The sequence below is a fragment of the Suricata suricatta genome, chromosome 1 (assembly GCF_006229205.1).
Source record: "Suricata suricatta isolate VVHF042 chromosome 1, meerkat_22Aug2017_6uvM2_HiC, whole genome shotgun sequence".
Classification (NCBI taxonomy): Eukaryota; Metazoa; Chordata; class Mammalia; order Carnivora; family Herpestidae; genus Suricata; species Suricata suricatta.
This window is the reverse complement of record NC_043700.1, coordinates 62,748,332-62,774,221: the sequence shown is the minus strand read 5'-3', so window position 1 is coordinate 62,774,221 and position 25,890 is coordinate 62,748,332. Positions and strand designations below refer to the sequence as shown.

The window sequence follows — 25,890 nt, the reverse complement described above, 5'->3', positions numbered from 1 at the left end:
AAATAACCCTAGTAATTGCTTTCATTGGCCTTATATATTTATTTTTATATCTACTGTTTTTGAAGTAGCAGTATTCTACTTGATTTTTCATTCACTATTAGCTTGAATTTACCAAGACGAAGACATTAGTGAAATAAGCATCCTATCATTGGTATAACTGGACAGGTAAATATAGGTCCATATGAAAATACTCTCTTCTCCAGAGTCCTGAGTCTCCTGAGTCCTGAACATGGACACATCAGCAGCTGAACCAAAGTCAACCTGAAAGTGACCTGAGACAATGGACAAGGCTTGATCTTTTCTAGTATTTTATATGGCTTATTATCTGTTGGAAGGTAGCGAGGAGATAAAGCTTTGCTAATGTTAAAAGATTGCCCAGATTATCCATGTAGTAAGAATAATTCTTAAAGTAACTTTCATATAATTATTTTATCATTGGAAGTAGGGTGTTAATTTAACTAAAATGTTTCCTGAATGTTTACTGGAATATAGGGGAAGGCAGTAAATGATATAGTGTCTTGAAGGCAAATAATGTACCCTGCTTATTTTAATTTTTGAGTGGCAGGGAGAAAATTTCCTAAGTTGTGTCTATAGAAGACTTCCATTTTCATTTAAAGAGAAGCTTATACCTTTTTCCCCTTTATCTAACTTTTAAAAAATATTTATTGGTTTTCTTTTGTGTTGAGAGAGATTATATATATGATTATATATTTATAAAATATATGTATTGTATTTTTATATATGTATATAAAGGAAATTCTTCTTTTTTCCTGTTTTTCTCTAGGACTCAGTATGGCAATAAAATTTTGTAAATGTACAGTCTCTAAGTGTGGAGACTGGAAGTTAGGTCAGAAACTAGTAGAACATGACTTTGAATCTTTGCAGATAGGCACTCTGCAAATGAGCTTCAATTTTACAAAATTTATAAAGACAAAAATGTTATATAATGTTGGAAGCTTTTTTAGAGGCAGACAATAAAGTTAGAGAGAAATGGTAGCTAGGATAAAATCATTTTTATTCTATAAAAAGAACTGTTATCTTGATTTAATGTTCATATTTTCCACATTTGGATATTAGCTACATCAAAGTATGTCAAATACCAATCCAAAGATTCTGGGGTGTGTCTGCTTCTGGTAGAAGGTCACAAGAATGGGGTGAGCCTAGCAAGGATTTATTTGTAGTTAAGGCTACAAATACATACAGTGAGCGGGCTCTGTTATAGATATCACAGATCTTTGAATAATCATGTATTGTATTTTAATAGGTATTAATTTCCCAGGAAATTCCTATTCCAAAGAATGTTGCCCTCCTTTGGGAGAATGATTAATAGTTTGTAATTCTTCCATGATACCACACAGCATTGGAGAGAAGAATAGCAGAGAGCCAGATATTCTGGTCTGAGGCAATCTTAAGACCTTGGAGTTTGCTTTGGAACTGCAGGGACTTTAGAGAGGATCTGGTTCAATCCCTTCATTTTACAGATGAAAATATTGAAACCCAGTGAGATTAAAAGATATACCTGAAGTCACACAGCTCACTTATTGCGGATCTTGGATTAGGTCCTATGTTCTTAAATTCTATTCTAGTCCTCTTTCAGGAGTGAGATGGTCATGAGTAGAGTTTAAAACACATATTTATATGTTTAATTTTTAAATAAGTGCATAGAGAAAAAGGAAGAGCAACTATTTAGAAATGATTGAAGATTGTAAACCAACAGAAAGTGCCAGAAAAAAATCTTATTAAAAAAATCTACCATGTTCTGGGTAGTACTTCAATCTATGCTTTTTGCACAATATTATTTGTATTGTGCAACTCATAAACAGTTTTGTATCTACATATTCTTTACTATATGCATATATCAAATTTACTAAAATTGATCAACATATATAAACATGATAAATATGTTATATATAATATATATGTTATATGTATGTTATGATGTGTGTGTGTGTATATATATATATATATACATATATATATATATATATATATATATATATATATATATATAAGTTCTACCCAAATAATATTTGTTTAATAACCATTGTCTGTTAGGTACTGCAATAAAGGAACAGTTTAACAAAATTCTATTATCTTTCTTACCTCCAAAAGCTTGATCTCTAGAATGCAAAGACAAAAAAATTCTTTGATATAAAACACAATATGATAAATGCTACAGTATCTGTAATCATAATCAGTTTTAAGAACACAGGAAATGGACAGAAAAATATAGATGCAGCTACAGAATGATACTGAAAAAATCTAAAAAAAATCCTTAAAAAAACAGACGCAATTTGATGTGAGTTTTAAACAAAAGACAGAACCTTGTAGGCAGGTATACAAAAGTGGATTTTTATAGTACAGGAATTTTTCCAAGTTCACTTCTACCACATGCCCCTTTCTCTTTCCAATCTTGAGGGCACAAATCTTTCACTAGAAGCAGGTAAATTTTCATTCTACTTATCAAGAGGACTAAAACAACCATATTTTCTTTGATTTGTAGCTGTGAGGGTCTTGAAAATAATTTCACATAAAATTTATTTAGTTACCTAATGGTCTCTAGCCACACTTAAAATGTTTGCCAACTGTTTCAGAGATTTCAACAAAAGATTCTTTTTTAATGTTTATTTATTTTTGAGAGAGAGAGAGAGAGAGAAACACAGAGTGTGAGAAAGTTAAGGACGGAAAGAGGGGGAGACCAGAATCTGAAGCAGGCTCCAGGTTCTGAGTTATTGGCATAGAGCCTGACATGGGGCTCAAACCCAGGAACTCTGAGGTCATGACCTGAGCTGAAGTCAGAAGCTTAACTGACTGAACCATCCTGGTAGGCCCCTTCAAAAGATGGTTTTGAAAGGACTTATATTCTCTACCAAATATCATGTGAAGTATAAATTATGTCCAAGATTCAGACAATAGATTTGAAGATCTAAATCTATTTTCAAGATTAAAATATAAATAATGCATTATATACTGTAGAAAACCAAACATCATTAATACACAGGCATTGTAAATATATAACATAGAGATTAGCCAAAAATTACAAAACTCTTAAATTGGACACTAAATACCGTAGAGTAGAACTGAACTTTAAAACCTTGTGTAGATCTCAAGATGGTTCCTTAGGAAAATATACCCCTCATTTTTATTGTTACTTTTAATTTAACTTAATTCAATTAATTTTACTAAACCCTTACCAACTACTGATTTCTGTAGGATCCATGTTACATGCTGTGTCAGCCATGAGAATAAGATCATCAGTTCTTCTCCTATGGGGACCTTAATTGACTGAGGGCCTTGGCTGCTGTGATTTGAAATCTACAGCTGCATTTGTGAACTGACCATGTTTTCGACCGGCTGCTCTGAGTCAGTGTTCAAATCCAGTACTGATAGTAAAGCCGGCCCATTCCTACTAGGTGCGGGGTGTCTCTGAATGGGAATTTTGGCTTCAGGAATATCAATGGCACTGTTAAACTGTCCCAGACCTCTGACAGTCTAGGATGTTTCACCTAAGCTGGCTTCCTTTTCTTTTCATTGTTCTTCACTGAGGGTCTGACACACGCAGGGTCAGGTAGCTCCCCCAGCTTTCCTGTCTCCCTCCCCATTTGTCTTCAGAGGTGCTCCTCCTAATAAATTCCTGCTTCATGTCTGCTTTACAAAAGACCCAGAATAAGACATGTCATATAAATAACACGTAAAAATAATGCCCAGTTATAATAAGCCAAATCGTGAAGGTGACAAAACTTCAATAGAAGCAATAAATTATAATTAAACCAGAAATTCATCCCTCATAGTAAACTGTCAAAACTAGACTGTTCCTTCATGTTGGTCAATGAATGCAACTTTATCCTTCTACAGTATAGAAACAATTGGACTTCCCCAAAGGAATCAAAATAATTTTTAAGTATAGTTTATTTTCTGATTATAAAAGTCAGCATACCATTTTAATTTTTTTAATTTACATGATATTTCCTCTATCTGCAATGAATGTTCTCATGTTTCTCCTCTTGTTTAGTATGACTATCCATGGAACTTGCTGTAGTTGTTTTAGATTGATTAATAAAAATTCACCAACAGACATAAGCAAAAAGACACTTATGTTTTAATTAACTCAAAGATTTAAGAATATATCTGTACTGGTTAGCACTTCATGCAGAAAATACAACAGACGCTCTCAGGTAGAGGAACAATTTTATCAGCCCACCGGTCCTGTTAGATAATGTAACTGCTGACAATAACCTTGAAGAGAGAATAAAGATCTAGACAAGTCCCTTCTTTTGTTTCTTCCATCAATTCTCAAGGGATCTATATATCCTCCTAGATCCTTCCAGATCTTTGGGGGATGTTGACAATTGCCTTCCCACTTGCCTGAAGTAAAAAACTAAACATTCCTCAGTGTTTACTGAAGGGGAGAGCTGATGTTCAAATTTCTGTGCAAACTCTTTGCTAGCATTTTCATGTTCCAAGCTTTGCTTTCTTTATTTCTTTAAAACCGACTGACAACGTCACAGCTACTGCCACTTCTCTAACTTGTCCAAAATGATTGTGTCTTTCACTTCTAGTAGAAATGTCTTGACATTACCTCTATGATAGCATTTACCATAATGCATTAAACTATGTTTATATATTAAGCTATTGCACTCAATTATGAAGAACTTGGTTAAAACACACGTGTTAATGATCAAACTCTTCCACCTATGCCTATGTTTATCTTCAATGGCTTGATTAAAGTTATCAGAATATTGGGACATTTCATTCATTAAGAGTGGTATATATACACAATGGAGTACTACATGGCAATGAGAAAGAATAACATATGGCCATTTGAAGGAAAGTGAATGGACCTCGAGGGTGTCATGCTAAGCGAAGTAAGCCAGGCAGAGAAGGACAGAAACCATATGTGTGCACTCATAGGTCTAACAGGAAAACAGGAGATACCTAATGGAGGACCAGGGGGAGGGGAAAATGGAAAGAGAGTTGGGGAGCGAGGGACGCAAAACTTGAGAGACCATTGAATGCTGAAAATGAACTGAGAGTTGAAGGGGAAGGGGGAGGGGGGAAAAGAGGTGGTGGTGATGGAGGAGGGCACTTGTGGGGAAGAGCACTGGGTGTTGTATGGAAACCAATTTGACAATAAACTATTAAAAAAAAAAGAATAACAAGAATCACTAACTCTTATTGAGATAGAGGAAAGTAAAATCTTCCCCTAACTGGTTTTAAGAATGCAAAGGAAAGTTTCTGAAATATGTGCAAGTGGCTTCTACTAATTATGTTCAATCATTCCCTCACTGAGTATTTCTGTGCCAGGTAATGAGATATGTGCAAAGGATAACAGTACAATGATTATGATTCTGTTACTAGGAACCTTGTTCTTATAGGGAAGACAAATATGTGAACAAATAATTTTTGAAAACTGAGCTCTGTCATAGACACTTGCATCAAATTGTATGGAAATACAATTATCAGGGACTGGGATGTTTTAACAGATGAGATAAAGCACAGAAATATAGTAACATAAGAGAGCCTGGAATAGAAGAGGCACTGTAAACAGTCTGTGTGAAGCACAAGACAAATATTAGGAAGTAGAAGATGGTAAAGATAAGAATAAATGAAAAACCTAGGTCACAAATGTCTTTAATCCCAGGAAAAACATTCTGGTACTTCTTTTATAGATAATGCATTTTATTGTCCTATTTGAATAATTGATTTACTTCTAAATACGAGTCACAGGGACAATAAGACAAATTAGGATATATTTTGGAGATAGAATCAATAGCACTGGTTGATCTTGTGAAAGCATGAAGTGAGATGGTGGATAAGTAGTCCACACTTAAGCAGACGTCACATGGAAAGACATGGCATGGAGAGAAAGTACCTACTGAAGCCGTCGTCGTCTTCTTCTTCTTCTTCTTCTTCTTCTTCTTCTCTTAAACTATATTCAAGTTTCTTTTTTTTTTCAAATGTTTATTTTGAGATAGAGACAGCAAGTGTGAGTGGAGGAGGGGCAGAGAGAGAGGGTGAGAGGATCCCAAGCAGGCTCCTCACTGTTACCCCTTGCAGGAGTCCAGCTCCAGCAAGTCAAGGGCTCCCTGAAGGATGGACAGTGTCGGCCAAACAGAGTGAGAGAGCCTCGGTTTCTTTCTGATTACTGGGAAGGCATCTCTGCACTGACTGGAGAGTCAGCTTTATTTATTGAAAACAAGTATGGGGTACAAAACAGAAGTGACAATTGCCTTAGACAATGATTTCTGATGATAGACTCTTTGGTATGTAAAAATTTCCCTGAACATAGACTGGTAAAAGACTCATGCATGATCTTTATCAATAGTGACTGATGTAGGTGACTTAGATGCTTATCACATGGGGAAGGAATGTACCTTTAGCATTCAAATACAAGGCAATGTTTTTAGCATAGCAAAATCAAAGGTCATTTCTTTGTGAGTAGGGGTCAATAGCCTTTTTCTTGAAGGAAAGAAAACAGGTTTTTCAGGAAATGTAATATTTGCTTCTGTAATCACAAAAGAAGAAACTCCTATAATAAGTTTTTTTCATAAGGTACAATTCTCATATTTTTTGCATAAGAAGGCAAGTCACTCTCGATGTCAGTCAGCCAGGTGCCTGGGGTGGGGGTCAGTGCTCAAGCAAATATTGAATGGGGGTTGAATGGGGGTAGATGCCGGTCATCATCTGATAGTGGGAAGTGTCTGCCTTGCAAACCTGCCTTACTTCAGAAATGGCTCCCAGCACCCAATGTGGAGCCCAATGTGGGGCTCAATCCCAAAAACCAGGAGATCATGACCTGAATTGAAATCAAGAGTTGAATGCTTAATCAGCTGAGCCACCCATGCACCCCAAGGGGATTATATATTTCTAAAGGGAAGCATTTGTCTTTTTCTCTTGGTGATGGAGGACCAATGGTCTGTAAATAAATGACCATGTGGGCAAAAGTGGCACAGGCAAACAACTCCCTCCCTCAGCCCCACACATATCAAGGCTGTTGAGAATCAGGCATGTGTACAAAAATAGCCTACAATAGAGGGAACTGAGTTTCATTAAATGCAAGAAGGGTGAAGAAAAATGCTTTTAAAAGTCTGTGGATGTAGGGAAATTTAACTCAAATAGCTGTCTATAAAAATAAGATAACGTTGAAGCATCTGAAGTGATTCTCTGCCTATGAGCTCCATCTGTCCTTTTGAAGTTTTTTACACTTATCTTTAAGTGGGCCAAAGTCTATCGAAGTCTATACTTATTTTTTTTCTTTTATGTTCACAATGTAACAGCAAGAAAATAACAACTCCTCCATACAAATAAGTGAGCAGCTTATTGTACTGGATGTGTTCATGGTGAAAATGAATATACCACTGAACAAAAGCATTTTATCTAAAATCATTCCTATGTTGCCTTTTAATTATCCTTTTATCTCTTGCTGATGATTAAAAAATATGTTGCCCATTTACCTTCTTATATGGCTACAGAATCGTAGTTTTCCAATGTCTCATGAAAAAATTTAAAAGTCTAAAGAACACCCAGAATTATATTTCAATTCTATAATTTATAAACTAAATGAACAAAAGATAATTGATTGTATTAAGTATATCATTACTGGAAAACTGTTCAAAGTAAAATTAAATTGATGAATCTAATGTAATGAACTACTATACTAAAAATACTTAAATAATTTTACAGACTATTTAATTATCACATATGAAGTAATATTTTGGAAAAGACAAGCAATCCACTCTGATATAATAGATGAGAAATGAAAATCCATATTATATTGTTCCTGTCTGATACTTGAAATTGAAATATATATTGTATCCTTTCTAAAACCTATGCCTGTAATATTTGATAGTGAATATAAATAATGTTTTTAGAGTAACACACTGACAGCTATAAAGGAAGCTCTTAGATGATGAGAAAAATAAGGAATGAGCTTGCTTGCATTCCAGTGGGAGGTATTTTTAAACACTGAAAACACAGGAACATAACACCACCCAACTGTTATAAAACATACAGTATAATCAATACAATTTAATTGATCTGATGTCTTATAACACGGTATGCCATTGTTTACACATTAGCAATGAACATCTCTCAAAAAAAGTCTCATAAAACAAATTTGAGAAATACACCTGGCTGAACAGTAGATTGTGCAAAACTTCAAACAAACAAAAGGGGAAAAGTTAAGTTGAACTAAGTGTGTGTGTATGTGGTTGAGGAGTTGGGTCAGTTGGGTGCCTTCAGCAGAGTCAAGTGTTTAAGAACACAGCACTCCAACCACACTGTGCAGGTTTGTGGCCCAGCTCCATGATGTAATAGCCCACATGACATTGAGTGAGCCATTGAATTTCTCTGTGAATCTGTTTCTTAATGCATGAGATGGGATTAGTATGGTTGTTATGATTAATAATAAGCTAAAGCCTGCACAAGATACATTCTTTTGCACAGATTAAGTTTTCATAAACACCAGTTATTTTGGAAGTGATATTTAAAATATCTGACAATCTATAGTTCAGGGGCGCCAACCAATTAGAATTCATGACAACCTGGTATACACTTCCTTAGTACAAACCCTGATTATTAATACACACTCATATGTGCATATGTAAAATATATGTGCATACAGAGTGATTTGAAACCACTGACACTTTAAATTGGTACCCCGGGGCACCTGGGTGACTCAGTTAGTTAAGCATACGGCTTCGGCTCAGGTCATGATCTTATGGTTGGTGGGTTCAAGCCTGGTGTTGGGCTCTGCACTGACAGCTAGCTTGGAGCCTGGAGCCTGCTTCAGATTCTGTGTCTCCCTCTCTCTCTGACCCTCCCCTGCTCACACTGTCTCTCTCTCTCTCAAAAATAAAAATTAAAAAAAAGAAATTAGTACTACACCAAAAGTAAGTTATTCACGTAACAAGTTATAGAGATATCCTCTAGTGTATCTAAAGATTATGTCAGGAAAGTTCGCCAGGTAGTGGCCAAAATGTGTTGGCTCTTTGCGAGGCATTTATTGATGCCATGGTCTGGCATATTTTCTGTAAGTGATTGAAAATAGATTCATGCCATTTTCAGAAGCTGTAAGTCCTGATAGAAGTAGATAATATCTAACAATACAATATATGCTAATATTAGAGTCATGGAAAAAATAAGATCTCTTTTCAGTTTATCTCACAACGACAAGGCTATGTTTGAGTTTACTTTTTTCTTTTTTTAACAACAACAACAAAAAAAGTATAGCCGTAATGTTCCCAGGGGATACATAAAACAAATATGTCATCACTGAACAGGTAAAGGATTTATCAACATACAGACTTTTGTTTCATATCTGTATCTATCTATCACAGCTAACACAATGAGAGTAAGCACGTGTCTGGACTTGGTGATGAAGTATCTTATTTTCTCTCCCCCTACACCTACAGAAAGTCTCTGGCAGCCTCAATTTCCAACAGAATGGGGTATTGTCTTGTTCTCTTCATGCTGTCCTGAGTTTCCTAATGAACATCTACTGTGCTGGTGGTTCGTTCATTCAGTTCAAAATACTGATGTGCCTCTGGACCTGCCAGATAACATGTCTAGATTTTATTTTGGAGATTCATGTGTTTGCCATATTTTCCTTCATATCCTTGTGTGAAGGTCTGTATCATGGCTGTGATTTCAGCCACTCATGGTATTTTACTTCAAAGGATCTAAAGTGAATTAGACTGTATGACTGCCATTTACAGGGACATATATTGGACATAATAGAAATAGCTGTGGACAATTCTTTATTGATTCATCTTGAGTATATACTGATATTCCCAGTAAACTGAGTAATAAATTTTGAGAGTGTTCAAGTATTTACCTATATGATGCTCTTTGAGTAATAAGCATTCAGGTTTATTTGATTACTCTGACATTGACACTTAAACAATTCTCCAGTATTCCATTTGATAAATATGTATTTAGAATTCTTCTGTGCCATCTTTGTTACAGGATGTTTTTTTCTCTAAATATTTCTCACCAGAGATAAGGCACTCAATACAGCTACCCACAGGAGTTGTGTGAATCATCAGTGCTCATGATTGACAATGAAACAAATCAAAACAAAACAAAACATACTATCCCTGGTTTTGAACTTCTTTCCATCATGTTTGCAGAAGAGTATGATATGCTTTCTCTATAGCATCAATATCAACACTCAAAATTAAAATGAACAAGAAAACAAAGCTTCATGAGCTTTATAAGTTATTTAATAAGTATGCTGAGTATCAACTGCAAATTAATCTCTTCTGTATTGTGCTATAAATTGATAAATACAATTTAAAAAAATAAATTATGCTCTTTGGAGAATTATTAGCCATAAGGTGGGTAGGGTTCTGACTATACTTATAAACCTTATTAATTAGTCAATAGTGCTAAAAACTAGGTTGATAGTAAATTAAAACTGAGATGCCTAGGGGTGCCTGGGTGGCTCAGTTAGTTAAGCATCTCATCCGACTTAAGCTCAGGTCTTGATCTTGTGGTTCAAGAGTTCGAGTCCCACGTTGGGCTCTGTGCTGACAGCTCAGAGCCTGGAGCCTGCTTCAGATTCTGTGTCTCCCTCTCTCTCTGCCCTTCCCCTATTCATACTCTGTCTCTCCCTCTCTCTCAAAAAATGAATAAAACATTTGAAAAAACCTGAGACACATGATGAAATACCCACTCCAACACACATTGCTTTGAAACAGAAAAAAATATCACTGAGTACATGTCTCTAGAACATTTTCAGAATTACATGAAAGATATAAATTTCAAACAAACATTCTAGGATATTTATAAAGAAATCCACCCGAGAAAGAGGCAAACATATATTCTCTAAACCTGAGAAGAATTATAATATCCCCAGGTTCAAGGTTTTGTTCAGTCACAACACAAGTTTCAGTCAAGTCCTAAATGAAATAACAAGTTTCTCTCTGAGGAAAGTTCTAGTGAATTTTTTCTTCTTAGAACTTAGAGAAAATGCTGATTTGTATAAACCATAGAGATAGACGCCCAGACTGAATAAACAAATGGCCTCATCTGTAACCAGTTTAATTTACGGGACTCGGAGAAAACCGCTACAGATGAAATCCTATGGTCTCAGTGTTACTCTTCAGCTACCTCAAGTGATCCAAATATCTCCAGACTGGGCAGTCTTCCTAGGGTGTTCCACAAGTGGTTGATAAGCAGGAACTCCCTGTCTCCACAGCACTACAGCCAAGGAGAAGTTTTCAGTAAGCTACAAACTGGGGCTTGACTCACTGCCCTTTGTTCTTTTATCAGAATCACCCTGCCAGACAGGCATTCAGAGAAACATTACTAAGTGCACTATTTTTTAACAAATATTTACCAAACGCTAATTTGTATAACTGCTATAGTTATAATAACTATACTGTGACAAGACATTCACCAACCCAAGGGAATAGGAAAACAACATTTGCTAACCACCTATTGTGTTAGGAACTGCACAAGATCCTGCAATCAACTGAAAATAGTGACAAGTGGTTGATAGGTGTATTTTAGACAAGAGAAAGCCTACTCTTAGCCTCTTTCTTTTATAAATAATAGGGTATGAAATCCAGACTTTTTAAACCAAAAAGAATATGGGGATTAATACAAATAGAAATTATAGAACCAGATGAAGCATAGCTGAAGTTCAGTCTACAGTAATATCGACATAGATCATACTTTTTCTCCATATATTGGCTCTGCCATCTTCTATCTTGATTTCAGGTCTAAGCTTCACATGGTATGAAAATAACTGTTGGAATTTTAGCCCTCCTAGACCAGCCTACACACACACACAGAAGCCTCTTTCTAGAAAGACCCAGAAGAAAATTTTCATTATAACATATGGGTTCTGAGTGGGTTACACACCCATGTCTGGACTATTATGATCAGAGAGAATTGGGGGACTTGTCTATGTCTCTGTCCAAGTGTTCTTCCTCTTCAGTTAGTAAGTGAAAAAACCTATGCAAAAACATGGATCTAAGAAGAAAGGAAGGCAGGGCGCCTGGGTGGCTCAGTCGGTTAAGCATCCGACTTCTGCTCAGGTCACGATCTCCCAGTTCGTGGGTTTGAGCCTTGCATCCGGCTTTGTGCTGACAACTTGAAGCCTGCTTTAGATTCTGTGTCTCCCTCTCTCTCTGACCCTTCACTGCTCTCTCTGTTTCTCAAAAATAAATTTAAAAAAATAAAATAAAAGAAGAGGGGAGGGTGAATCTGTAGCAGACAATATTCTTTAAAATAATTGCCTTGGTAAAGTTTATTTAAAAGATTTTAAAGAATTACACCACTGGAATCTGCATAAAGAAGCAGGGAAGAAACAAAAGTAAAGGTGAGTCCGTAGCACTTTCCCTTCCCACCAACCGCACTGATCTCTGTTTAATTAACCTGGGTTCTATGACATTCATTTCTTTTACATAAAGACTTCAACATAGGGCTCCATTGCTTTGAGGCAAGGAAAAAGAAAGAACACAAACTTTTTAAAACTAGGTGTCAACTGACCTGAGTATGGACATAAATTTTGTATAATTGTAAGTGAAGGAGGGGAGGAATAAGCTAGCAAAATCATTCCAGTGAATTAAAGATAAACTAATATTTGAAACAAACATTTCTGGATGAGACACATAACTGTAGCAGACGAATTTTTAAAATTTTAACAAAGTTTAATTTGCCTTAAATTGCACTGTAGTAAATGGTAGCATCTGAATTTGAATCTATATCCCTATCATTCCAAAGCGTGAGTTCTTTTTTAAAAAAAGCATTTAATTTTTATTAACTATTGTGATATTCATATTGTATTATAGGGAAATAAGACAAAGTCTGTATTCAGTTTCCTATTGAATCTAGAATAGTGTCTGTCATGTGAACAGTTTGAAAGAATAAATGTATTGAAAGAATAAATGACATAAACTAACCATTGATGTGAGGTTGATGCACTTAACAAGAAGTGAGTTCTGAGGAGAGTGCTATCATAAATGACAGAGGAATAGAAAATGTAGCATGAAGTAGAGTTTTTTTGAGTTTAGCCAGGAGCTAGACATAAATTAAGAGGCTCTAAATCAGAATCAGAGAGAGCTCCCTAGACGAAATGAATGGTCAAGAGGGAGCAGGAAACTATGGGATGTACTCAGGTTCACTTTGGCTGGAGCACAGGGTATGTGCAGATCTGTCTTAGGAATTAAGGTGGGTAAGGAGGCGGTTTCAGCATAGTTTGGACTTAACCTATATGCAAAGGGAAATATTTTAATGTGTTTTTTGTTGTTTTGTTTTGGTTTCCCCAATGCAGAACTGTATCACCACAACTAGGAATTCAGGAAGAGGGATGCAGGGGTCCTCTGTTTAGTGTACTGAAGTAGGGAGAAAATGGGAAGTATAGAGAAACAGTAAAGAGCAAGGTATGAGAGAAGGAAGCTCAGCTTAGGACTGTGTCGTGAGAGTGGAGAGGAGCAGATTAATAAATGGACATTATGAAGTTAGACATGAGCAGACAGCAGAAAATTACTGGAGTCTGTAGGGACTGTAGACACCACATCATTTTTTTTTCCTCTATCCCTTCTGAAATCATTTACCTTTAGAAGAGGAAAATCAAGCTGATCTAAGCAAAATTAAATACTATGTTAAAGACCGCAAAGGGTCTGAAGAGCTACTTTCCAACCTAGGTCTATTCAAGTCTCAACACAAATGAGAAATAACAAAATTCAGAATGCCAAGGGGACTCCAATGAGGGAAATTATAACACATTTTATCAAAGGTGACTTTGAGATAAGCCCTGGAAGGTTTATTAGGCAGCCAATGAGACACAAGGCATTCCGCAAATAAATGCAGAGAGGCGAGAAAATACGGTGTAGGTTTGTTGTGAGGGAAGTCTGCTGTTGAGAGTTTAGTTGTAGGAGAGGCACATACAAGCAGAGAGGGGATGTTTTAAAGGTAAGTTTAAGATCATTTGTAGAAGATATCAGTCATTAGGTGTTTCCTAAAAAGTGAAAAAAGGATTTGAACACTCAAATGTATTAAGTGTTAAGAAACTGAATTTAGACAGAACTGAGTTTATAGCTGGTTCCCACACTTATTAGTTAAGCGATTCACCGTATGTGAAATAGGGATAAAAAATTTATGTAGATGCTAGTTTTAAATGAGGCAGTGCATAACAATTCTGAGCTCAGTGTCCTGCACAAAGTAAGTGCTCAATGTTTTCCCATTACTCTTAACATATTATATAATAACCAGAGTAATAAGAACAGAACTATAACCAAGCAATGTAACCTGAAGGTATGTAAATGATAGACTCAGACTTGACTTCTGAAAATTAGGTTTTGCTTCTATATTAAAATAAAATTGTTGAAAACCACTTTAAATGATTATGATACACAGGACCAGAGGAAATCTGGACATTAATCATGAAGCTGTTAGATAATATGAATAAGTGGTGGTAGTGTATTTCCCATATTTCTAATAAATTTCCCCTATACGTGGGCTTTTTTTTCTTAATACTTTCAGTCCTTCAGTTCCTGATAAAATTCAATTTTTAGATTTCTTTCTTTGCATAACTTTTAGGAAATCATTATGAGTTTATCATAATAAAATTGAATCTCTAAATTATTTACATGACCGATTTGCATTTAAGTTTAATGTTATTGTTTATATTTCACTGGTATAACTATGATGAAGAAAAATATTTGGCTGATGAATCTGAAATTTTAATAACAACTTTGTGATCGAAAGATTAAATATAACATATCTGCCTTCTGTAAAGCCACATATTATGGTTATTCAAAAGTGTTTTCAAGTATTTAAAAGTTGTAAAAGATGGGGCGCCTTGGTGGTTCAGTCGGTTGAGCGTCTGCCTTCAGCTCAGATCATGACCTCATGTTTGGTGGGTTCAAGAGACACATCGGGTTCGGTACTGAGGGCTCAGAGCCTGGAGCCTGTTTCAGATTCTGTGTCTCCCTCTCTCTTTCTGCCCCTCCGCCACTTGTGCTCTGTCTCTCTCGTCTCAAAAATAAATAAACTAAAAAAGAATTTTTTAATTGTAAAGAATGGTAAATGGGTCAACTTGAAATCAGATAGGTAATAAAAGTATCAAAAAGATTATCAGCACATCTTTATTTGATGGTGTCAGGGCACAGACTTGATTAAGGAAATGAAAAATGTAAAAAAAGGTTAATGTGGCCTCTCTTTTTATAAGGTCTCTGATAATGATGATACCTATGAGATAATCTCTTTGTTCATAAAGCATTAATTATTAAGTTACCAAAATAATGTATATCTCAAAATGAGTGTTGATAAATAATTTCTAATCTACTCTATTTTTGTAATATTTATTTTGAGAGAGAAAGAGACAGAGTGAAAGCAGGGGGAGGGGCAGAGAGAGAGAGAGAGAGAGAGAGAGAGAGTGAGAGAGAATCCCAGGCAGGTTCCTTTCTTTGACATGGGCCTGATTCCATTAGATCATGATCTGATCTGAAATGAAGAGTCGGACATTGAACCAACTGAGACACCAGCACCCTTCTGATTCTATTTCCTAAAAAAATAATTTGTGTCCAACAAAGTCTCTTTGAATTAGATTCTCTTACATCCCAATGTGAATAATAATTTGGATGAAAGTAAGGGTTTTTGATGTCAAAAATTACCAAACAAAATAAGACTATGTACATGGAACCCTAGAAGACATATTTAGCCCACAAAAAAGGTGTGCATATCTATGATTTAGCAAAAATATTTCTTAACATCATCTTTTTATGTAAACTAATAATATATTTTCAGATTATTTTTATGTACTAATTAAATAAACATTGTCCCTTTTTTAAACAAAAATTCTTCAGATGTTCCAAATATTCTACTATTTATTTTTACAGCTAGATTTTTAAACAGAATTTCAATAATATATACTTTAATTAAAAACATAAAAAATATTTTCTGTCACTCAAAGTTAATGAATAATCTTGATTTACATTATGAGGGGAAAACCTAAGTTATTTTATGGTTTTCTTGGCTTAGTTCTATAAATCAGCCACTACTTTCATAGCATATGCAAACTCTGATTCCCTTTTCTTTCAAAGAACTAAAAACTGTATTTATATATGCAAATTACATAAGCATAAAAGTAAGCTGCTACATAATGACAAAGAAAGTAATTACTGAAATTTCATACTGTTTTCCTTGAAAATCAGTTGCCAATATAGAAACAAAAAAAACAAAAAGTGTTCATTATCCCCCCAAATAAAAGAAAACAAAATGGTAGATAAGAAAGGAGTTTTCTTAGTATAGAAAAATTCAGCTAACCTCAGTCTAAACAAACACAGAGATTTTAATCATAACTAACCCAGCTAGCAGTTTTATAAGTCACTTAAGACAACTGTCTTTTTTATTTCCCCCTAAGCTGTCTATTTCAATTCATTTTTGTGAGATTTATATGCCAACACAGCACTAGTGTATATACTAAAGGCTAAAACCCTGACAGATGAATCCTAATAAGCAGTTTCTCCATATACCTTCTAATTTGGTGGGTTTTTCTGTCAAAGTACATTTTAAAGACTCTGACATTCTTTTCATATACCTTATTTTGGCTGAACTAAATCTTAAAGAACTCTAAAACCTAAAATGGGGCATGGTTTCTTTGTCAGAAAGAGAGGCAAGAGCTGGAACACTGCTACGTAACAACTGAGAGTTAATTTAATGGTGTTGGAGGCGGGGAGGAATGCCTTTGTGTTAATATCGTTCAATTGGCTTACAATAACCAATTCCTTTTTCCTCACCATCTCACTTTAGATATATGACTAAAGTAAAACAGCACAAAATATCAACTTGGGTGGATTCACAGTGAATAGTTTGACAGTTTTAAATCACTGTAAACACAGAGAATATCAGGGCCACCAATGTTGTCCATCTAAAACACCCCCTCACCACCACCACTAAATTACAAGTAAATTAACTTTGTGTTTATGGTTAATCAAAACTGAAAAGTGAATTATACATTAAAAAGTATTTGCCCATATTCACCGAAAATTTCCAAAATGTTTTATGACTGTAATCATTAATGTATGCATGATTATCAAAGATAAAATTGTTTATTTAACAATGCACAGTAAGTCTTTCATTCAAAAGAGGGCTTTTGTTATGCTATGATCCTTGTCTTTAAAGTGTTAGTATTTTTATCAAATGTTTCAGCAATAAAAATTAATGAATTCATAAAATAAGATATTCTGGTAAAAGATACATCTTCCTTCAATAGAATAATAATATAGTCTCTTCTGATAGAAGGAATTAGAATACATTATTCTTTGGTATACACATTTTATGAGACCTACTTAATGCTTTATAAGCTTGATTCAAATTACTATAATCTATTAAATATATGTATGAAATAGGTCATGGAGTGCATATAGTAATTCCCATAAGAAATTACTTAAATTCTCAGTATAAGCTTTACTCCTCTCTTGATGTATTGCATTATACCTTAATTTTTTATGTTTATTTACTAATGTATTTTAATATTTTTAATGTTTATAATTTATTTTTGAGAGACAGAGATGGAACATGAGTGCAGGAGGGGCAGAGAGAGAGGGAGACACAGAATCCAAAGCAGGCTCCAGGCTCTGAGCTGTCAGCACAGAGCTCAACGCAGGGCTCGAACTCAAAGTCACAATATCCTGACCTGAGCTGAAGTTGGATGCTGAACTGATTGGGCCACCCAGGGGCCCCTGTTTATTTACTACTCTTAATTGTTACCTGAGTCTGTCTTTACTGTCAAGCAAAGAGAGCAATCCATGTAACTTTGTCATTTACTCATTTAAGGTAATATAAGTTAGATTGACCATTTCCAGCAAAATTCAAAATCATATGTGACAAAGGGGAAAAAAAGTACAGATATGCTATATACACCCACAGCTGTCCCCTAAAAATACTGGGTCCTGTCAAATGGACAGACCTTTGTTTTACTGAACACTCTGATGAGTTAGCATAAGTATCTCTGAGAGAAGCAAGAGCTAGTTTTCTCTGCATAATCAAACTCCAGAGGAAGATCACAGAGTAGAGTGTTTCTAAGTAACATGTTATTCGTGCTCCATTGACTTCTTCCTTTAAAAATTCTATAGAATGAGTCTATTTAGGGGCTTTATTGAATCCTAGAGCTTGGAGTGTACTAATAACACCTGTACAAAACTTTTTTTAAATAATGAGATTCCCATATTTCAAATAGAGTTTGCTTTTTAAATCCAATCTTGTTTCCCTATACAATAAAAAGAATTACGCAGCTAACATGGGCTATTAATCTGACTAAGTGTATATTTTACCACAAGAAGTGCTGATCTACTTGGATTATAGGCTCTTTTTTTTTCTTCTTTTTACACAGGGATCTAGTAATGCAAAGGCCTGTTAATATAGGGCAGAGACCAAGCAGGGAAGCAGACTGTGTTATCTAACTCCAGAAATAATGATGATAACAAACTGAACACACACACACACACATGCGCGTGCGCACACACACACACACACACACACACACACACACACACATACACACCATTTGGCTGCAAGCACTCAGTGGTTTTCATCTAAGCATTTTACTCTCAATGTGTGGACCATGCTAGTATGCTAAAGAAGGCTCAAAGTAAAAAAAAAAAATCCAGTAACCTTAATGAAAAAGAAAAATAGCATTACAGATCCACGTTGAAGGGTAAAGTATGTTTACACTTCTTTAAAAATAAGATGAAGAAAGCTGTTCGAGTGTTTATGTAGAAGAAGCTACATGTAGGAAGAACCCATGTAAGAATGCTGGAAGGTTTGCCAACAATTATTTGTATATGTGTATGCAGACACACTCGTGAATGTACACGTAGGCACGCTGTTTAATAAGCAACTTATGAATGTCTTCTGTTTTTCAGATAGAGCACTAAGCTCTGGACGTATAAGGATCCCAAGATACAGCAAGTCCTGACAGTCTAGAGTTTGTGTTTGCGTGAAGTGGAGAGGGCAATGAAGAATCTCAGAGACACTGGGAAAAGAGGTCTTGGTTTCAGAATTTATGAATGTTTCAGATATTTACCATGTAAAGGAATATAGATAGAAACAGATCCCACTCCTGGGATATTTAGAATCCTTCTAGTTTATTAGTTTATTTCTTTGTGGGAAGAATTAGCACATAAGGATGGAGTGAAAAAAAGAAAAGAAACTTAATTGAATTGTGATTTCATGAGCTCTTTCTCTAAGAACGATTTTTCAAAACAATTTTAATTGTTGCTTCTCATCCTGAGATTGTATTTTTCCTAAAAAAGAATTGCCCAGTTGATATTTTCAATTTCGGATGTGCTAGGATTTCAGGGTAACCAGACAATTTTACTGTGAAAATTGTATCTCCATACACCTGGCCTGTCCATGAATCAAGTCACAGGTGTAGAGTTGTCTTGATAAATGGCTAGCCATATATATAATTTTGCTTTAAGAGATTTGATAAAATATGAGGAAGAATGATATACTTTAACTTTCACTTTCACAGAATGTTTATTTTTCCCTTGGAGAAGCTTCAAGGAAACATAAATCAACCCCAATCCCTTCTTAATCATTTCCTCGCTGTAATTTATAACAGAAAAGGAGTGCTATAAGACTTCTCTCCAGACTCCCAGAATGGTGCCCATTACTTGTTATTTCAGTTTTCTTCATTTCTTGCAGTGGGACCATAGCCATTGGCTGTGCAGGAATTATGGCTGATCTGAAACAGGATAAGCGCTGAGCCCCTTATTCCACATTTGACTGCATCCCTCTTACATTACACTCTTCACACTCACTCAACCTTTGAGGGTGCTAAAACAAGTGCCTCCAGCTACCCTTTCTTTTCCAGCCCACCAAAACTGAAGACTAACGCTGAGGTCCAGTACCATGGAATTATCCAGTTTGAGATATTTATTCAACACCGACATCATCTTGGAGTATGTGGTAAGGAAGGGTGGAGTGTTACAAAGAAATTTTGGAACTTTGTTTGTTTGTTTGTTTGTTTTGTTTAGTAGGCCAGATCCAGAGGAAGAGAAAATGTGGAAACTGGCATTTTCAGGTGCTGTTGCTTTCAAGGTCCCTATTATATATACTCTATTCATCTTATTGCTTATCATGTAATTGTTGATTGAAATAATACACACACACACACACACACACACACACACACACACACAAGCACAAATTCTCTCTCTCTCTCCCAAGTTCAAACATTAGTTTTAAGACACTGCATAATCAACCAATCAAACCATGAAGTAAAATGCCAGCAAGAAAGATTATCAAATTTTCAAAAAATTCCATTTTCCTCTCAAGAAGTAGAAGCCCTTTCCAAGTAAATTTCTAGAGAAATAAAACCTAAGAAACAGCAGAAACAGAGCTTGAAATTCTAGGCAATATTATCAAATGGTGGAGTTGGGGGTTATGTTAAGGGTAGGCAAGCCTTTTGGAACATCTCAAATAGATCATCGAAGTTGCTGGCTTCCCTTTCTACTATAGGACCACTCCTGAAGTAGTACATAAATCAGAACTGACTTCCTTCTTCTATTTACTGTATCTTCTGTGCCAGTTGGACTATATGGTATTAAACTTTTCTGTAGATCCAGTCTTAACTTCAGAGAGGACAAGAGATGGAACACACGTGATTTGTAGACCTAGAAGGGTCAGGTTTTAAATACATATTTTTTTTTCCCTTCATGTAGCACCTATTTTCATTTTTTACATGTTTATTTATTTTTGAGAGAGAGAAAGACAGACAAACAGACAGACAAAGCACAAGCAGGGGATGGGCAGAGAGAGAGGGAGACACAGAACTTGAACTTGGCTTCAGTCTCCATGCTGTCAGTACAGAGCCCGACATGGAGCTCAAGCCCACCAGCTGTGAGGTCTTGAGCTTAGCCTAAGTCACATGCTTAACTGCCTGAGCCACCCAGGTGCCCAATTGTGGCACCTATTTTAAATTGTATCAAAGGTATTAGTTTAGTTAGGGAAAGTTGTAAAGAATTTCTTAGAGCCCTAAATGTTGCGCCTTTTTAATGGAGGTGAAAAAAATCTAGCTATTACCTTCTTCCTTATCATCCAACTATCTTTATTCATGACAAGTCAAAGGCTCTCAGAAAGACTTCTGCTAATTCCTGCATTTGTTGTAGTTCTGGCCTTCTAGGGACTTTGCACTAAGCTTTATCAACTTTCCTTGCTCTGAGCCACTTTGGCCCCTATGTCATTTTCACTTTAGTAACCCCCGACCCAAACCAAATCATTCTTCGGAAGAATTGTTGAAGAACTTTCAAAAGGGGCAGGCGGAGGAGTTCCATGGAAATATTTTGTCACTCATTACTTGGATATCTGCCATGTCATTAGCTACTCTTATTCTTTTCAATTCTCTTCGCCCATGAATCTTTAAATTAAAAAAAATAAACATATGATAATTTGATAAATCACTGCCAAAACTGTGGTTTTCATTTCCTATGCTAATTATAGAAAAACTTACAGTAAGTTGTAACCTTTACACATATCACAACATAAAATTGACATTTAAATTCTCTTCTCTTCATAATGGTACCAAAAATGAAACAATATCAATTATGTAAATTTTCATTCTTTATGACATTTAGTTGCTTTGAAGGTAATACAACCATTGTAATACAAGTATTTTTCTAAAAAAAATAAAAACTTGCTTTTAAATCACTTTTTAATCTCTAGCTAATTAAAAAAATTAATACAAAAATTATGAAATCTCCCATTAGCCAAATCATAAAAATCTTAAGAGTAGAACTTTAACATCATTCAAATATATTTACATTTAATGATATAATAACTTAGCTCTTTGAATACAAGTTATGACTACAATAATGAAAAATTTTTCTTTACATCTGTAGAGCACTTTTGAATAAAAAAGAAAATGAATTATTATTTCAATTTTTATAATATTAAATAGACATAATAGATTCATCTGAGAATTAATTATACATGCATTTCACTTTTAATAGTTTCTTTTAATTTTTCCTATCTTTTCCTATCTGGATATATTTGTATATAGAAGATGATAAAAATATAAATTGAAATTCCTTATATAAGAAATTTATATTTCTCATGTCATTATGAAACACTTTCTTTTTGCACTACATAATCTCTTCAATTTTAGAACTCTGATTTATGATTAATTAATTAGTTGCTAAAGTTTAAGAGTTTTAAAGAAAATTCTCTATTAACTGCACGTCTGAAAAATGAGTGTCTAGTTAATATACATTGCCAGTTAACTGAAATGTGCAATGAATTACTAATATGAAAAGTACATCCCTTATTAAATATTCACTGGATCTATTTTTGTGAAAATTATATTTTAATGTTTATTTTTGAGAAACAGAGAGAGAGAATCTGAACAGGCTCCAGGCTCCAAACCGTCAGCAGAGAGCTCGATGTGGGGTTCCAACCCACCAACTGTGAGATCATGATCTGAGATGAAGTCAAATGCTCAACCAACTGAGCCACACAGGTGCCCCCAAAACTAATAGAACATAACATATAGTTTTTTCTTTTACTTAAAAACAAAAAAAACATAATTATAGAGAGATTTAAATCAATATATTTCAAAAAGCATCAGAATATCATGTGTATTATTAACTAAATATCAAGTACTTTGAATTTTCCCTGAACAGTTGGGAGGGATACTAACTAACTCACACTCAGATATATAAAAAATATCTATGTTAAAATTTTAATAACCTTTTAAAAACAAACTTTTAGTCAATAATTATTTAGTCAATCTCTTTGAGAAGTTGAATAAGCAGTTGGAACTTTGGGGAAACAGGATTATAATACACCTTCTCTCATCTTCCTGGAAGTTTAGTTTCATTAAACTAAACCGAATTCAGAATAGGAGCTCACAAAGGCATACCTTAAAGAATGGCTGAATGCTGGTCTGGAGTTCTTTATTATCTTCTGGATAAGCACTCATAGTCAAGAAAGTGGAAAGCTGGGACCCAAGGTTGGTCCAGTAACCAGAACTCAAGAGTTTAAAGAGCATTTTGATCTAGATCAAAGATAGTATGGCATTGGTGTATCTGTTTTATCCCCAGCCTAGGGCTCAGGTACCTTCCTGATTTCTATAGAGAAAAAATGAATACATAAAACCAAAAGGGGATTTTTCGCTAATGAAGTCTCACTCTATAAGATAAATTAAGAATAACTGTGTGTGGCCTAGACTGTATCTCTCAAGGAATGGGATGGAATTCAGTCGAGGAACTGAATGACTGGATGGAACGAGCCCTTCCTCAGATATTTTTTAAATGGAAATTAGCTTTCTGAAATGAAAATTCCTCAGGAAATTCGAAATGGATAAAAAAGATGTGAAACATATGTACACGCACACACACACACACACACACACACACACACACACACAGGAATATTACTCTGCCATAAAAACAAATGAAGTCTTTCACAACAACATGGATGGACCTAGAGGGCATTATGTTATGTTATGTTATGTTATGTTATGTTATGTTATGTTATGTTGTTATGTGAAATAAGTCAGATAAGGACAAATATCAAATGATTTAACTTATATGTAAGATCTAAAAAGCAAAATCAATGAACAGACAAAAATGGAATCATAAGTACAAATAGCAAACTGGTGGTTGTGAGGGAGGGGCCAGCAGGGGGATGGGTGAAATAGTTGAAGGGGATCTAGAAGTACAAACAGACAATATGGTCAATAACCTTGTAATTTATGTATGGTGATAGAAGGTGACTACACTTACCATGGGAGTACTGGGTAACACAGACAATTGTCAAATCACTATGCCGAACACTTGAAACTACTATAATTTTGTGTATCAACTATACTTCAATTAGAAAGGGGAAAAATAAATTAGGACCACAAAGATTTTTAGCATGCTGAGAATATTAAGCTGTCTTAAAAAGTGAACATCTTCTTAAATTTTGTTGACACGTTATTTATTTTTAATTTTTTTAGGTTTATTTATCTATTTTGAGAGAGACGAGACACCATGAGTGGGAAAGTAACAGAGAGAGGGGGAGAGAGAGAATCCCAAGCAGGTTCCACTCTGCCAAGCAGAGTCCAACACGGGGCTTGAACCCATGAAACTGCAAGATCAGGACCTGCGTGAGCCAAAACCAAGAGTTGGACGCTTAACCAACTAAGCCACCCAGGCACCCCAACTGATTATTTTTTAAACAAGTTTATTTTTTAATATAGATTGATAAAGTGATTTTTGTTGCCTTAAATTCTTCAGTCTTGATTTACTTTATAGACTAGATTAAACAAGCTTGAGAATTATAGATGCTAAAAAAAGAAAAAAGAAAAAAAAAAGGAAAGCAGAATGGGAAGAAGCCAAGCAGGGAAAAATAAAGACTTGTAACAAAATTGTATGTATTCACAGGGGAGCCCTTGCACCAGGGTAGATTATGAGTAGTCTGAACAATGATTTCGGACAACATAATATTTAAACATGATTTCATTCCAATCTTTAGAAAGAAATGAATTAGCTAAGGTCACAATAGTCAATGGCAAATAGTGTTTCTGGGACATTCAGGCTTAGATCTGTCTGACAGGAAATATACGTACTTATTACTGCTATTTACTGCTTCCACAGAATTAGTGTGGCATTTGTTGCATCTCTGATACTGTGTTAGATGCTGAGAAATCCAGTACATAAGAAGTAGAGTTCCTTCATTGCTACATAATCCCTCCAAACCATACACATTCTGGTTTAGGAGATAGTGTAGTACTTTCTTCTTTATTTCCATTTCTCTGAGATATGTGAATTAGGAGCCTACCAGTTTTTAGGCACTTAGGATATAAAATCCTGACACTTGTCTAGGAGCTTTTCAGACATTGGAGATATAAATTATTCCCAATGAGGGTGTAGCAATCTGAGAGAAAAGTAGATTAATGTGATGAGGGGTCAGAGGAAGGACATTTATATTAATTAAACATATATTATGTGTCAGACCTTCTGCCTGGCCTGGAAATATATACCAGGCATACCAGTCAGAAAATAGTTTCAAATTCCAAAAAAGATAATTTATAAAAAGATGAATCTTTGCAACACATATTTAAACACATGCCAAATTTGATTAGAAAAATATGTTACATGAAATTGGTGGGAGAAAAGATCATATCTGTCCCTCAGATTTTCCTAATGTAGACACAATTCTCATCAGGTTAAAATAGTTTACATTTAATGTTTTGATTTTGGAAATGTATGCTAACTTTTATTATATTTACTCTTCACTTTAGTAATAGGAATAGTGAATTTGAACTGCAGTAGGAAATTTGACTGCCCATATTCATCACAATGGGCCTCTATATGCAAGTAGGATTGTAACTGAGTATGTGTATAAGTAGAGCAAAACACTCTTGCATTTCACTATGCACCCGTAAAAGGAAAAAGATGAAAACTATCCTCAAGTGTTGTAGACTCTGGGTCTAAAATTCTCTGTTGTCTAGCAATAGAGCAGGATGCAGGATTCCTGACTAATGTCCAGGAAAAGACATGAGCTCCAAATAAGGGTCCTTGCCCCATATTTATTAAGATCAGAAGGCTTACAAACGTGATGGGCGTGCAAAAAAAGACAATGAATCAGTGAACATCAACTCACAGGCATAAGGGAAGGGGGGTTTTGAAGCTATACAGTGTTTGGGGTTTGGCTCAACATAAAACACAATCCTGGCATCTGGCCGATGGGCAAACGGTTGTTACTGGCAGAAAGAAGGCTAGCTGTTTATTTTAGCTAGCCTCAGGGATAAGATATAGGGCAAAACACTTCAAGGATAACAAGGCACCTTTCCTTTTGTAAATTAGCACTGTACTAGGCAGAATCACCCAAATACGCACAGCAGCAGGGTGCAGCACTCTACAGCCTGAATTACCTGCTTACTTCATT

General features: G+C 35.1%; 1 protein-coding gene and 1 long non-coding RNA gene across 2 annotated transcripts in view; one reads left to right on the top strand and one right to left on the bottom strand.

The window, feature by feature from the left end:
- The window catches only part of FSTL5 (follistatin like 5), a 711,768-nt gene that overhangs the window by 27,124 nt on the left and 658,754 nt on the right, over positions 1–25,890 (bottom strand). The gene's annotated exons all lie outside the window — the stretch shown is intronic.
- LOC115291740 lies at positions 18,965–24,018 on the top strand. Its single transcript, XR_003908645.1, has 3 exons — positions 18,965–19,000; positions 19,832–19,926; positions 23,957–24,018. It is a non-coding gene; the product is annotated as an uncharacterized LOC115291740 (long non-coding RNA).